Source organism: Ursus arctos, unplaced genomic scaffold (assembly GCF_023065955.2).
Source record: "Ursus arctos isolate Adak ecotype North America unplaced genomic scaffold, UrsArc2.0 scaffold_12, whole genome shotgun sequence".
NCBI classification, from domain to species: domain Eukaryota; kingdom Metazoa; phylum Chordata; class Mammalia; order Carnivora; family Ursidae; genus Ursus; species Ursus arctos.
This window is the reverse complement of record NW_026622786.1, coordinates 5,722,327-5,734,716: the sequence shown is the minus strand read 5'-3', so window position 1 is coordinate 5,734,716 and position 12,390 is coordinate 5,722,327. Positions and strand designations below refer to the sequence as shown.

The following is a 12,390-nucleotide window of genomic DNA, read 5'->3' as shown; positions in this document are numbered from 1 at the left end:
GTTGCCTCTCTCCCTGTCTCTCCCTCTGTCGAATAAATAAATAAAATCTTAAAAAAAGAAAGAAAGAAGAAAGAAAGAAAGAAAGAAAGAAAGAAAGAAAGAAAGAAAGAAAGAAAGAAAGAGAAAGGAAGAAAGAAAGAAAGAAAGAAAGAAAGAAAGAAAGAAAAAAGGAAAGAAAAAGAAAAGTGTGTAAGTCCTTCCATAAATGTTGGCATAGAGATCTGCAAATATTCCCCGGGAAGTGGCCTTACTTATGTCCTTTTGCCTTCCAAGAATTACTATTAAGCTATCAATTATTTCCTAGAAAGTGTTAAAACCACGGCCAATAACAACAAACAAAACCCTCAAACACTCTCCTCACAACCATCACCACGACCACCAGTAACAAGAAGACCCAAGAAAAGACCCATTTGAGGGAGCAATGCCTCCTACTTTTCTAGTGGATGGAGTGACCCCGCATCTGCCCTAATGCTCTGTTGTTCAAGTGTTTCCATGAAGGCCTTTGGCTGTCCATATAGAGGAACTCGCTGGCCCGATCAGCAGAATGGATGAATGTCAGTAAACTATTAAGGCAAAGAAAGCAGGCACCTGGGTGGCTCAGTGGGTTAAGTGTCTGCCTTCAGCCCGTGGTCCCGATCCCAGGGTCCTGGGATCCAGCCCCACATTGGACTGCTTTCTCAGCAGGGAGCCTCCTTCTCCCTCTACCTCCTGCTCCGGCTCCTTGTGCTCTCTCTCTGTCTATCAAATAAACAAATAAAATCTTAAAAAAAAAAAGGTCTTAAAAAAAAGATTTTATTTATTTATTTGACAGAGAGAGACAGCCAGCAAGAGAGGGAACACAGGCAGGGGGACTGGGAGAAGAAGAAGCAGGCTCCCAGAGGAGGAGCCTGATGCGGGGCTCGATCCCAGAACACTGGGATCACGGCCTGAGCCAAAGGCAGATGCTTAACGACTGCACCACCCAGGCACCCCAATAAATAAAATCTTAAAAAAAAAAAAAAAGGAAGACAAGGAAACCAAGTGGGAGACCATGTTGCCCTGTGCTTATGCCAGCACCCCAGCAATTCCTCCTCCATCCCTGTGCCACCAGGGCTGGTGCGCCCTGATGGGATCGTCAGCAATCAATGGACAACACAGATAGTGCTTCTACAAAATTCATTTGAGGTACATAACATTTAGGAAAGCAATAGCATATGACATCATATAAACCTCACTCTGCTCAGGATCCAGTCACAGCTCTCTTTTGGGGAAAAGCCCTAAAACTGTTGCATTTCACCCTTTGTGAAAGGTGGAACAGTGGGTCTGTGCCTTAAGAGACCTCGTTGCAACAAAAACGGACCTTTGAGGGGAGAATCATCCAATATTCACCTTTCTGTAAGGTCTATCCTACCCCTCCCTGTGAACAAAGCCCACTCTTAAAAATTAAAAATCCTTCTGGGTGAACACCAATGGCTTCCACTTTGCATCATTCACGTAAGAAGCTTGCTGAGCCCCCGCAGGGAAGAGACTGAGTCCCACAGAAAAGAATGGAAAGAAAAAAGACGGCAGGTGATGGGGAGAACAAAGGCCAATGAAATGTAGAGAAAAGTAAATGTCCTTGGCACCTGCAGCCCATGAGTACAAAGCCTAGACAGAGCAGGACAGTCCTCCAGGAACTCACAAGTGCACTACTGGTAATGCTTTGCTGGAGGTAAAAAGTAACCTCTGCTGGACAGAAGCCAGACCTCCAGGACCCTGGAAGTCTCCTTGAACACCTAGAAATCCCTTTGGAAACTTCCTTATCTCTACCCTCCGCCCCCAATGTACAGGATATGATCATTTGCTCCTCAAAATCCCAGGGCAGCTCTTCTTGCCCAGGGGTCCCATCCCGGAGCTTCAGTACCAACACCCTTTTGCCCCGGAGACGCCTCAAGAGTTCTTTGCTGACCGTTCGCTCCTGGCCCACATCGCATCAGCAGGTACCTAAGCGTAACACGTAAACACTAATTAAACTAGCCCTTGACCTGTAGACCTAAGACAGACAACCTGCAGAATTTGTAGAGAATTTATTGCCTCCCCCAGATCTATTTACCGCTGAGCTGAAGGAGGTAGACCCTTACATTGGTTTTCTATTCCTGTGATACCAAGTCGCCAGAAACGTAGCGCCCTAAAGAGAACACATTTTTTATCTTCCAGTTCTGAGGGTGCAAAGTCCCAACAAGGATCTCACTGGACTAAAATCCAGATGCCCACAGGGCCACCTTCCCTTCTGGAGGCTCTAGGAGAGGGTGGAAATTGGTCAGGGGAAGCCTCACTAACATGCAGTCAGGAGGTTTTAGCAAGGGAGCTCCTCTGCCCTCCTTACCTCCTAGGGCATTGCAGCCCCAAGGGGAAGAGACTGATCTGACCTGACAGGGACTTGACATTGCACATGGATACGCCCCCACTAACCCCGCCAGAGGAAGAAACGCTAGCCTCGTCCCCCAAGGAGACACCAGCACACAGCACACTTGCAACTTACGGTTTACCCTGATGGACTTTTAGAACAGCCTTCCCAACTGACCCCTTTGCTCCAAAAAGAAGAGCTTACCTCCCCTTTGTTCTCCGAACTCAAATATGGTTTTGCCACAGCTGGTTTGTCCCAGATCGCCTTTCCCTTTTATTCCCCACGAATCGACGCGGTGTCTATTCTTTAGGTTCACAAGACAGTGTGTCTCTTTGCCTGTTGCATCTGTTAGAGGCCCCTCCTCCATCCTCAGCCCCAGCCCCAGCCCCAGCCCCAGCAGGCAGGGTCCTCCTCACACAGCATCCTTCTGACCTCCTTCTCTGCCTCTTCCAGTGTTAAGGCTCCCTTGTCATTCCAGGGTGCCCAGGTTCCTGGCATTAGCATGGGCACCTCCTAGGGAGGGGGCATTATCCTGCCCACCACCACACCATGAAGTCAGGTGACAAGTACAGTTGGACGCCCCTTCCCCGCCCCCCAATCTTTTCTAATTTCAACAGTCCGGTCAAAGTAAACCACTACCTCAAGGCGCAATCAAGGCAAAGGCAGATCAGACCCCTAGCGCACTCCATCCATGACCCTATAATTGCCCAATACTAGTGTGTTCAGAGAGTACTTGTTTTGCTTTGTGTTCCAGACCTGGCTTTTTTCCCTCGAAAGGCCGACTTTGACTGCAGAAATCTCATCGAAGGGGAAGCGCCCAGCGGTGGAGGGACGGAAGGCAGTGGCAGAGTGGGGCGCCTGGGACCCCACCAAGCCCCTGCTGTGAACTCAGCCCTGAGGAAGTGAGTAGAAGGAATGGTTTCCTCTGGCCCTGCCCTGGACTGCGGAATCCTTGGGCGCCTACCCCGGGCGGCCAGGAGGGGGCGCCGAGACCCTGCCCTAGGAGCCCTCCAGGTGAAGCAGCAGGCCCGGGGATGTTTTCAGCCTGTGGGATGTTGCCAACAGGTGTCAGCCCCAGTGCCCAGAGGAGGCGGACCTTTGTTCCCCGGGCCCCCCACCCCCGGGGTGTCCAGACCTGGAGGGGGGCGGCTGGCTTGGAGGCTGAGCTCCTGAGGTGCAGCCATCGCTCTCGGTTTCCTCCAAACCAGGTTCTGAGGAGAGGGAGAGAGGGCGGGGGGAGACGTATCGGCTCTTGGAGGGCTGGTGGCAAGTCCTCCCTCTGTTCCTCCCAGGCTGGCTCAGCCTTCCCTGTGCTGGGCGCTGGGGGGAGGGGTGTGTGTGTGTGTGTGTGTGTGTGTGTGTGTGTGTCTGAATGGGAGTGTGGAGGGGTCGGGAGCCAGAGCTGCAGGGAGAGGGTGGAGGAGTGGTAACCAAATCAGGGTGGAGGGAAGGAGGTGGAGGAGACTGTGAAGGCGACGACTGAGAGGAGAGCCGTGACGTCACGGACGGGGCGTGTCCGATGTAAATCAGGCAACGTTTAGGTGCGGTTCTGTGCGGTTGTATTGCCAGGGCTGTGGAAGTAGCAGAAGTAGCAGCGCTGTTGTTTCCAAGGTATTAGGAAGAACTGGGTGGAGGGTGAGGATGCTTGGGACAGGAGTGGGTGCCGAGGGTTTTGGGGTGTGGCTAGGCGAGTGAGCTTGTGTGTAAGGTGAAAGGCGGGTGTGGCTGGAGTGGTTTGGTGGCAGCGGGAGTCATACTTACCTGGCAGAAGAAATACCATGATCAAGCATTTAGTTTTCCCAGGCTGAGGCTCACCCATTGTACTGCAGGTGTGCTGACTCCTGTAACTTCCCCAAATGGCAGAAGCTCGGCTACATAATTTGTGACAGTGGGCGACTCCATCCGCACTCTCCCCTGGTGCTAGCTCTGTAACAGAAGTTTTTTGTTTGTTTGTTTGCTGTCTTGTTCTGTTTGGTCTTCTGGTCAGACCAAGCAGTGGATTCTGGAGACTTCAGACCTCAGTGTTGGGTAATATTCTCTTTTGCTGTTGCTCATCAAGAGTGCATGGTGGTCAGTGACTGTCCACAGCTCTCACTTGCCTGACATTTTGGGTGTTGGGTTTTTCATGCTGTTGTTCTTCCTGCAGCGAGGTGCCAGGTGCCCACCAGTGCTCTTTACTATCTCTGCTTATACAGTAGCTGGCTTGCAGACCTGTCATCCTGCAGAAGTGCTTTCTTTCACTTCCCATGGAACACTGGTCAGTGTTCCTTCTCCTTTCTGCCCTTCCCACATACCTGGCCAGTCACCCTACAAAGCCTCATCCAATGCCCAGACTTCCTGACCTTAATGAGGCCACGTTGTAGCCTACCAAGATAAGCCTTCCTCCCGAGGACCCTTCGGAGACTAGAGATGGTCCAGCTTGACCTACTTCGTTTATTGTAAGTTTACTTGTGGAAGTGATCTCTACACCCAAAGTAGGGATTGGGCTCCCGAAACCAGCTCCAGAGTTCTGTGCTCTGCCAATGGAGCCAGCTAGGCGCCCCTTGAGGGGCTTTGGAAGAGGGAAGTCTGTCCACTTGCAAAGGACCCATTGGGGTGGCACCAGAGACGTTTCCCAAGCAGCAGGCTAGCTCTTGGGCAAGGGGCCATGGGGCTTCTGCATGCTCTCGGGCTCAAGCAAAGACTGTCCTTAGAGCTGTACCTGCATTGTTGTGCAATTCCGAGCTGGAAGAGGTTTCTGGCTTCATGCTTTCGCCAGAGCTGGGGCTTTTTCTCTACTCAGTAAAAGCCTCTGTTCAGAATCTACACTGACCTGTTCCAACTTTTTCTCTTAGCAGAGCCACACCAATAGGGACTCACAGGAACTGGGTTACTCTTCTACCTGAAGCAACAAAGCAACACTGCAACAGCACCACACAAGATGCCCGAAATGCAGATTTCCAAGATCCTGGGCATCAGGTAAAGAGGACAGCCATCCCAGACACGTGGAAACACCCAGGGGAGCGGAGCCCTACAAGTGCTCCAAGGTACTGCCTCCAGAGAGTTTCCAAGCAAGGCACCGGAGGGAAGGGCTGCTGAAGAGGAGCCCTGCGGACCTCGTAGAGTTGAGGACACTGGTCTGAGAGACGCCTGGACAGAGGAGAGACGGGGAGGACAGGGCTGTGCAAAGTCACCTAGCCAGAGCTGTGTTGGGGCCCTAGGGTGGTGTGCAGTGAGGTCCTGCTCAGGGCCTCCATGGAGGCAAGGCCAGCAAGTCAGGCGGCCATCCTTTGAACAGGGCCTGGTGCTCACACAGCGCTGGGAGCAGAGCCTGTGCCCCACAGACAGACTGAGCAAAAGGCGAACCCTCCTAATTCCCGAGGCACAGGGTGGAGGACTCAGGGAGGACTTGCCACAGTACTGGGAGCTCATCGTTAGCCCTCCACGGAGCACTGCTCTGGACCACTGAACTAATCGTTAAAGCAACACCAGAAATGACCACACTGTTCCCAAGTAATTTAAATGCATCTCTGAACAAAGCTCGATATTATAGAAAACACAAAAATAGCCAGCAACCAACAAGGTAAATTCACAGTGTCTGGCATTCCATCCGACAGTCTGAGGTATGCAGAGAAGCAGGGGAAATGAGCCTCCTGGAGGAGACAGATCACTCCTCTGAAAATGACGCAGAGCCGACACCAAGGTGAGACTCACCAGAGAAGGACCAGAAAGCGTTTGTTTTAACTGCATCCCATCGGTTCAAAAGAGTCATCAGATTCATGGAAAATGTAAAAAAAAAGATCTAATCTCACGTTAAGAGATGAAAACCACCCTGACTGAAGGAAACATACTGCAAGGGGCTGACGGCGACTAGAGAAGGCAGAAGAAAAAAGTTGGAAAGGAATCCTGCGGAGTCTGCAGTTGGTGGTGTTGCCATCTTAACCACCTTAACCCTTCCAATCGGTGAGCACAGGATGTCTTTCCACTTGTTTAGGTCTTCTGGAATCTCTTGCAGCAATGCTGTGTAGTTTTCAGTGTACAGCTTTTGTGCCTCCTTGACTCGACTATTCCTAGATGCTATTCTGGTGGGTGCTGTTGGAAATGAAATTGTTTTCTTAATTCCCTTTTCGGATTGTTCATTGCTAGGGTATAGAAGCACCTGATTTTGTCTGTCTTGTGCTCTGCAACTCTGCGGAATTAAGTTATGCACTCTAGTAGCTGGGGTGTGTGTGTGTGTGTGTGTGTGTGTGTGTGTGTGTGTGTGTGTGTGTGTTTGGATTTTTCTCTAAATAGGGGCATGGTATCTGCCAATACAGATACAATTTGACTCTTGAACAACCTGGGGGTTAGGGGTACAGATTCCCACACTTGAAAATCTGTGTGTCACTTTTGACTCCCCCAAAACATAACTACCACTGAAGCCTTACTGATCACAAAACAGTTGATTCACACATATTTTGTGTGCTGTTTGTATCATATACTTTATTCTTATACCACAGTGAGTTAAAGAAAATGTCATTGAGAAAATCACGAGGAAGAGAAAATACATCGACACTACTATACTGTATTTATCTAAAAAAATATTCCACCTCTAAGTGCATACACATTGTTCTGTTCAATTGAAACCCACGTTATTCCCCAGTCAATGACAGTTTTATTGGTTCCTTTTCAAATGTTTTCCCCTCACCTGCAGGGTTTTTTTAATTGATTTACAGTTGATACACCATGTGACGTCAGTTTCACATGACAACACAGTGATTGGACAGCTCTACAGATTATATTATGCTCATTAGATGTGTAGCTACTCTCTGTCACCATGCAGAGCTGTTCCTGTACCACCGAGTATATAATGTGATCTCTGTCCTCTTAACATTTTTTAAAATCCTCACCGTGGACGATGTTTTGACAGAGTGTAAAATTCTATGCCCTCCCCCCCAACCCACCACTACCGCGGGCCACCTGTGGACTTTGCCAAAGAGAAGCAGTGACAGACCAGAGGTTCCTTATGTTAGGTCATGGCAGCCCCTGATCTTGGACGAGGATGCTCAGCCTAGGCCAGGGAAATACAGATGAGCAGGAACCATTCTTTGCAAGCCCAGCACCAATTTGAAAGACCAGGGTGACCCTTCTAGACCCCTGCAGGGATGGCTCAGCACCTAGGAGCTGGCCCTATATAGATGTCCAGAAAAAGGCAGGTCCCCAGCCTGGTCCCAACTCCCTGACTTAGACATAGGAGAAGGTTAATGGTGCCACAAGCTCTTTTTCCTACGCTGATGGGGGGAGGGGAGCCTCAGTGCCAGTGCAGGAGGGAGCATCAAAGGGAACCTTTAGCTGTTGACCTAAAGGTCGGTGGGAAGAGCCCACCCAGGGGACCAAGTCTACTTAAGATCCACCCAGGGGACCTGGGTGACTCAGTCAGTTAAGCGTCTGCCTTCAGCTCAGGTCATGATCCTAAGGTCCTGGAATGGAACCCCCCATCGCGCTTCCTGGTCCACAGGGAGCCTGCTTCTCTCTCTCCTCTGCCTGCTGCTCCCCCTGATTGTTGTCTCTCTTTGTTTGTCAAATAAATAAAGATAGAAATGTTAAAAAAAAAAAAAAAGTCATCCAGATCTTGCCAGCTGCTTTCCTGTGTCCTGCAGCTCTCACTTTCTCCCCAAATCTCCAGCCAGCTGGGTATCCGCTGTCTTTGCCTTCTGCCCCCTGGTCTCCTTGTGCCACCTGGAGGTCTCCTCCCTTAGGTCGCCTGCCCCCTTGTGGATTCCAGGGGAACTGCCAGGGCCAGAGGCTGAAGGCATAGGCCCTGAATCCCTGACTCCAATGTGAGATCAGAAACCAGGCTCTAAGTCAACCCCTGCTGGGACTCCAGGATGTGGCACCTCACCAGGGAGTGTTTGCCTGGGGACACAAGGACCCATTGATGTGGGACTGTTACCTTTTTTCTTTTTCTTTTTCTTTTTGGTGAAATTTACATGCAATCACGTTCACCCATTGTGGAAGTCCCCTAGGATAGCACAGTTGTTCAGCTAGTACCCTAGTTTGTTTTAGAGTCTCCTTCCCCTTCCCACACCCCCTCCAGCCCCTCTGCAGACAATCTCCACTCCGTCCTCCAGCCCCAAGCAACCTTGATCTGCTTTCTGTCTCCATACAGTGCTCCTTTCTGGACAGTTTACAGAAATCGAAGGAGACAACACGTAGTTCTTGGTGACTGGTTTCTTTCTCTGAGCATGCTTGTAGGGTTCTTCCACGCTGTTGCTTGGACCAGATTTCTCTGCCTTTTGTTGCTGAATAGATTCCATGGTACAGATAGGCCACATTTTGTTTGTCCATTCACCAGTCGATGGCGCTTCGTGTTGCTGTCAGGTTTTCTCCTATTGTGAATAATGTTGCCCCGAATCTTTCTGAATGAGGCTTGCGTGAACAACTGTTTTTATTTCTCTCAGATAGATTTCTAGTTGTGGAATTGCTGGGGCCTATGGAAAGCTTGTGTTTCACTCTTAAGAACTCTCAAGGTGGCTTCCAAAGCGGTTCTTTTATTTTACGTTCCCACCAGCAATATAGGAGGGTCCAGTTTCTCCACATTCTCAGCAACACTTGGCACTGTCTTTTGAACATAATCGCACTAGTTGGTGTAAAGTGGTACCTGGTTTTACTGGCATTTCGTGAGGACTAATAAGGTTGATTACTTTTTTGTGTGCTTATGAGCCATTTATTGGTCTTCTTTGGTAATGTGTGTATTCAAGTGTTCTACTGGCTTTAAAAAGTGTGTAGCTTCTGCCCATTGAGTGAGTTCAAAGTACTCTTGCCTCTTGTGAATGTGAGTCCTCATTGGGTATTTAATCTGCAAATATTTTCTCCTAATCAGTGGCTTCTCTGTTCCTTTTCTCAGTGGTATCTTCTGATGCAAAGAAGTTCATCTCAAGCTTTTCTCTTCCATACTGTGCTCTTGCTGTAGTGACTTAGAACTCTTTGCCCAATGCAAACTCCTGACCATTTTCTCCTATGTGTGCCCCTTGAATGGTTGTTTTGCCTCTTACACTTAGCTCTGTGGCCAGTTTGAGTTCATTGCTGTGTATGGTGTGATCTCCAGCAACAGCCGTGGGGGAGCTTTGTCCTGCCAGGTGCAGGAGAACCTGGAGGTAACCTGGAGGTAGCTTGTGTGTACAGGGCAGTCCTACTCCTCTCCTTGGCCCCACCTACAGGTTAATCTCCCCCAGGCCAGGAAAGGGGATTTCACCTTCCTGCACCTGTTAGTGATGGGCTGAGTACCTTTGGGGAGGCGAGATAAATGGGGCTGGTGGTCCCATACTACGTATACTCCCCATTCTCTGGGACTAGGTACAGAGGAGCTCCAAGAGCCCCAGGGCAGTCCTAGTCAGAGGTGTCTTTAGGAGCCCAAACACACTGAGAGCAGGAGAAGATTACACAGAAAGGATACAAGGGATCCCAGGGGATCTGGGTTGGGTTCCTAGAGGGTCTTCTATGGGTAGGTGGGAAAGAGGACTCGCAGACAGCAGGAACTCAGGAAATAGGTCCAAAGGGAGTGGAGCAGATTGGAGGCATTTCCCAGAGTTTGAACTATTTTTGCCAACCTGAAATTCATGGTGTGTGCCGGACCATCAAAGGTGCCTGGAGGGACACATGGCTGGCTCCGTGGGGGAAAATGTGCAACTCTTGATCTCAGGGTCATGAGTTGGAGCCCATGTTGGTGATGGAGCCTAGCTGAAATTTAAAATAATAATACTAAAAAATAAAAAATACGCAGGTGTATGCATCAGGAATCCAGAGTTACTCCCTCTAAGGAAAGGATGGGACAGCTACCTCGGTCCTTGCAGATCAAGAGCCATGCTGAGCTGGAGAATCCTCAACGTTGCCTGACTTTTCCCAAGATCAACCCAGAGACTCTGCACTTTTAATATTTGTTGGGTTTCCCGTGTGTGGCCTGAGGTCCACTGGCAGACAAAAGTTGACACCCTAAGTACAGAAGTAGACCAAGAAACGGAAGAGTACCTGGATGCACCACATTACTCTCTGCCCGCACTGCAGCCTCACTGAAAACGGGATTGGGCATTCGAAATCCCTGGTATGCAACACAGGTTATGAAAAAAATGGAAAGTTTGGGTTAACAGTTTAAATGATTGTGCCCTCAGACTGAATTTGATGGCAATTGCAGACTGTTGAACATTTTCTAGGTTCTGCAGGTGGAAATGGGAGACTACGGGACAAAGCAATTATACAACTCAGAATAACTTTGGTAACTTAGTATCTTCATACTTGACACAGTTTTCGGTATTTTGTCTGATCCGAGGGTCTCATGCTTGTATCTAAGCATATTTGTACAAGGAAGTGGATATCAATACCTCACCTAAAATCCATACCACTATATGTGCCAGTGCTCATTCCTAACGGTAGTTTAGGCTCCTTTCTGACTGCCTGTATTTACCTTGACTGATTCTGAAGGCAGCCCATTCTGGCCCATGTGTACTTCTCTTTGGCCCCATCTACAGCTTAAGCAGAACATCTGAGCAGGCTCCATCACTGAGGGAAGGATATAGGTCAGACAGGTAACAAAGAGAAATGGGGGCACTGGGGTCAGCAGAAAGAAAGTATGCCTATAAGTGGGTTGATTCCAGAGAGGGCCATTTCATTGCTTTTTAAAAAATATTTTATTTACTTATTTGAGAGAGAACATGAGAGAGAGCGTGGGGGAGGGGAGAAGGAGAGAGAGAAGCAGACTCCCCACCCAGCAGGGAGCTGGACTTGGGGCTTATCCCAGGACTCTGGGATCCTGACCTGAGACAGAGACTGACTCTTAACGAATTGAGCCACTCAGGCACCCCTTAAAATAATTTTTAAAAAATTCTGGTGTACTTAACATATAGTGTTACATTAGTTTCAGGTAAGATCATGGTATTTATTTTTTAACTTCCATTTTTTAAAGATTTTATTTCCTTATTTAAGTAGAGGAAGGGTGGGGGCAGAGGGAGAGGGAGAAAAATCCCAAGCTGACACTGCAATGAGCATGAAGCCGAAACTGGGGCTTGTTCCCACGACCCTGAGATCACGAACTGAGCTGAAATCAAGAGTCAGAGGGTTCAACAACTAAGCCACCCGGTTGCCCCTTGGAATTTCTAAGAATAATATGTTTAGTGTTCTCTCTGAAATGGGCACTGAGTATTGAGCAATGCTGAGAGAAACCATGGTACCCATAGGCGCCAAGGTCAGATGGGTCAAAATGTAACACAGTGGCATATTGATTATTTTGAATTGAAGCTACTTGAAGAGCAACTGGTGCAAGGACACTCGAACCCTCTTCTGTCTTCCTGAATGCAGGAAACCAATCTCCCGTATATAAAAGGCATCTCATGTACTAAGAAGTAAAAAATTTTCCTTCTCACCAGGGACTTTAAAGCAGAGATTCTAAATTCTGCTTAGAACTCCCTTCAAATTAAAACTCCCAAACATCCCTCAGAAATGTACTGTGTCCTTGTCTAAAATACATAAAAACTGCCTTAATACTTTATATTTCTTTAAAGGTCTCCATTTCAATATCAGTTCTTCGTAGGCATGCAATGTCTCAGATAAACTTAATTTTTAGTTTAGTTGGAAGACCTTGAAGGGTAAAGGAGGAACTTTTCCTTCCTTACATACCTTTGCCCAGGGAAATGAAGTTGGCCTCTTGCTGATTTAGAAGTTACACCTACGCAATGTGGGGAAAAGAAGGGAAACAGCGTTCCTTGCAGCTACTCATTTCCCTTCAGTGGAGGTGGCCTGGAAAGAAAGAAAGAAAGAAAGAAAGAAAGAAAGAAAGAAAGAAAGAAAGAAAGAAAGAAAGAAGAAAGAAAGAAAGAAAGAAAGAAAGAAAGAAAGAAAGAAAGAAAAAGGAAGGAAGGAAGGAAGGAAGGAAGGAAGGAAGGAAGGAAGAAAGAAAGAAAGAAAGAAAGAAAGAAAGAAAGAAAGAAAGGAAGAAAAAAGAAAGAAACCAAGCAAGCAGGAGAGAGAGGAGGGGAGGGAGGAAGGAAGGAAGAAGGAAGGAAGAATGAATGGAT

At 48.4% G+C, this 12,390-nt stretch overlaps 1 protein-coding gene and 1 non-coding gene across 4 annotated transcripts in view; both read left to right on the top strand.

The window, feature by feature from the left end:
- Positions 1–1,738: 1,738 nt before the first annotated feature.
- LOC125282148 (putative neuroblastoma breakpoint family member 5) overlaps positions 1,739–12,390 on the top strand; it is a 33,391-nt gene continuing 22,739 nt past the window's right edge. For 2 of the 3 annotated variants that reach the window (XM_057310769.1, XM_057310768.1), the window contains exon 1: positions 3,835–6,307. The gene's annotated coding sequence lies outside the window, so the exon portion shown is untranslated. Of the gene's footprint in view, positions 1,959–3,119; positions 3,268–3,834; positions 6,308–10,106; positions 10,425–12,390 lie in introns of those variants that run through there. The other variant, XM_057310766.1, reaches the window with a different exon arrangement.
- Positions 4,119–4,280, top strand: LOC125282171 (U1 spliceosomal RNA). The gene has a single exon (XR_003313939.1). It is a non-coding gene; the product is annotated as a U1 spliceosomal RNA (small nuclear RNA).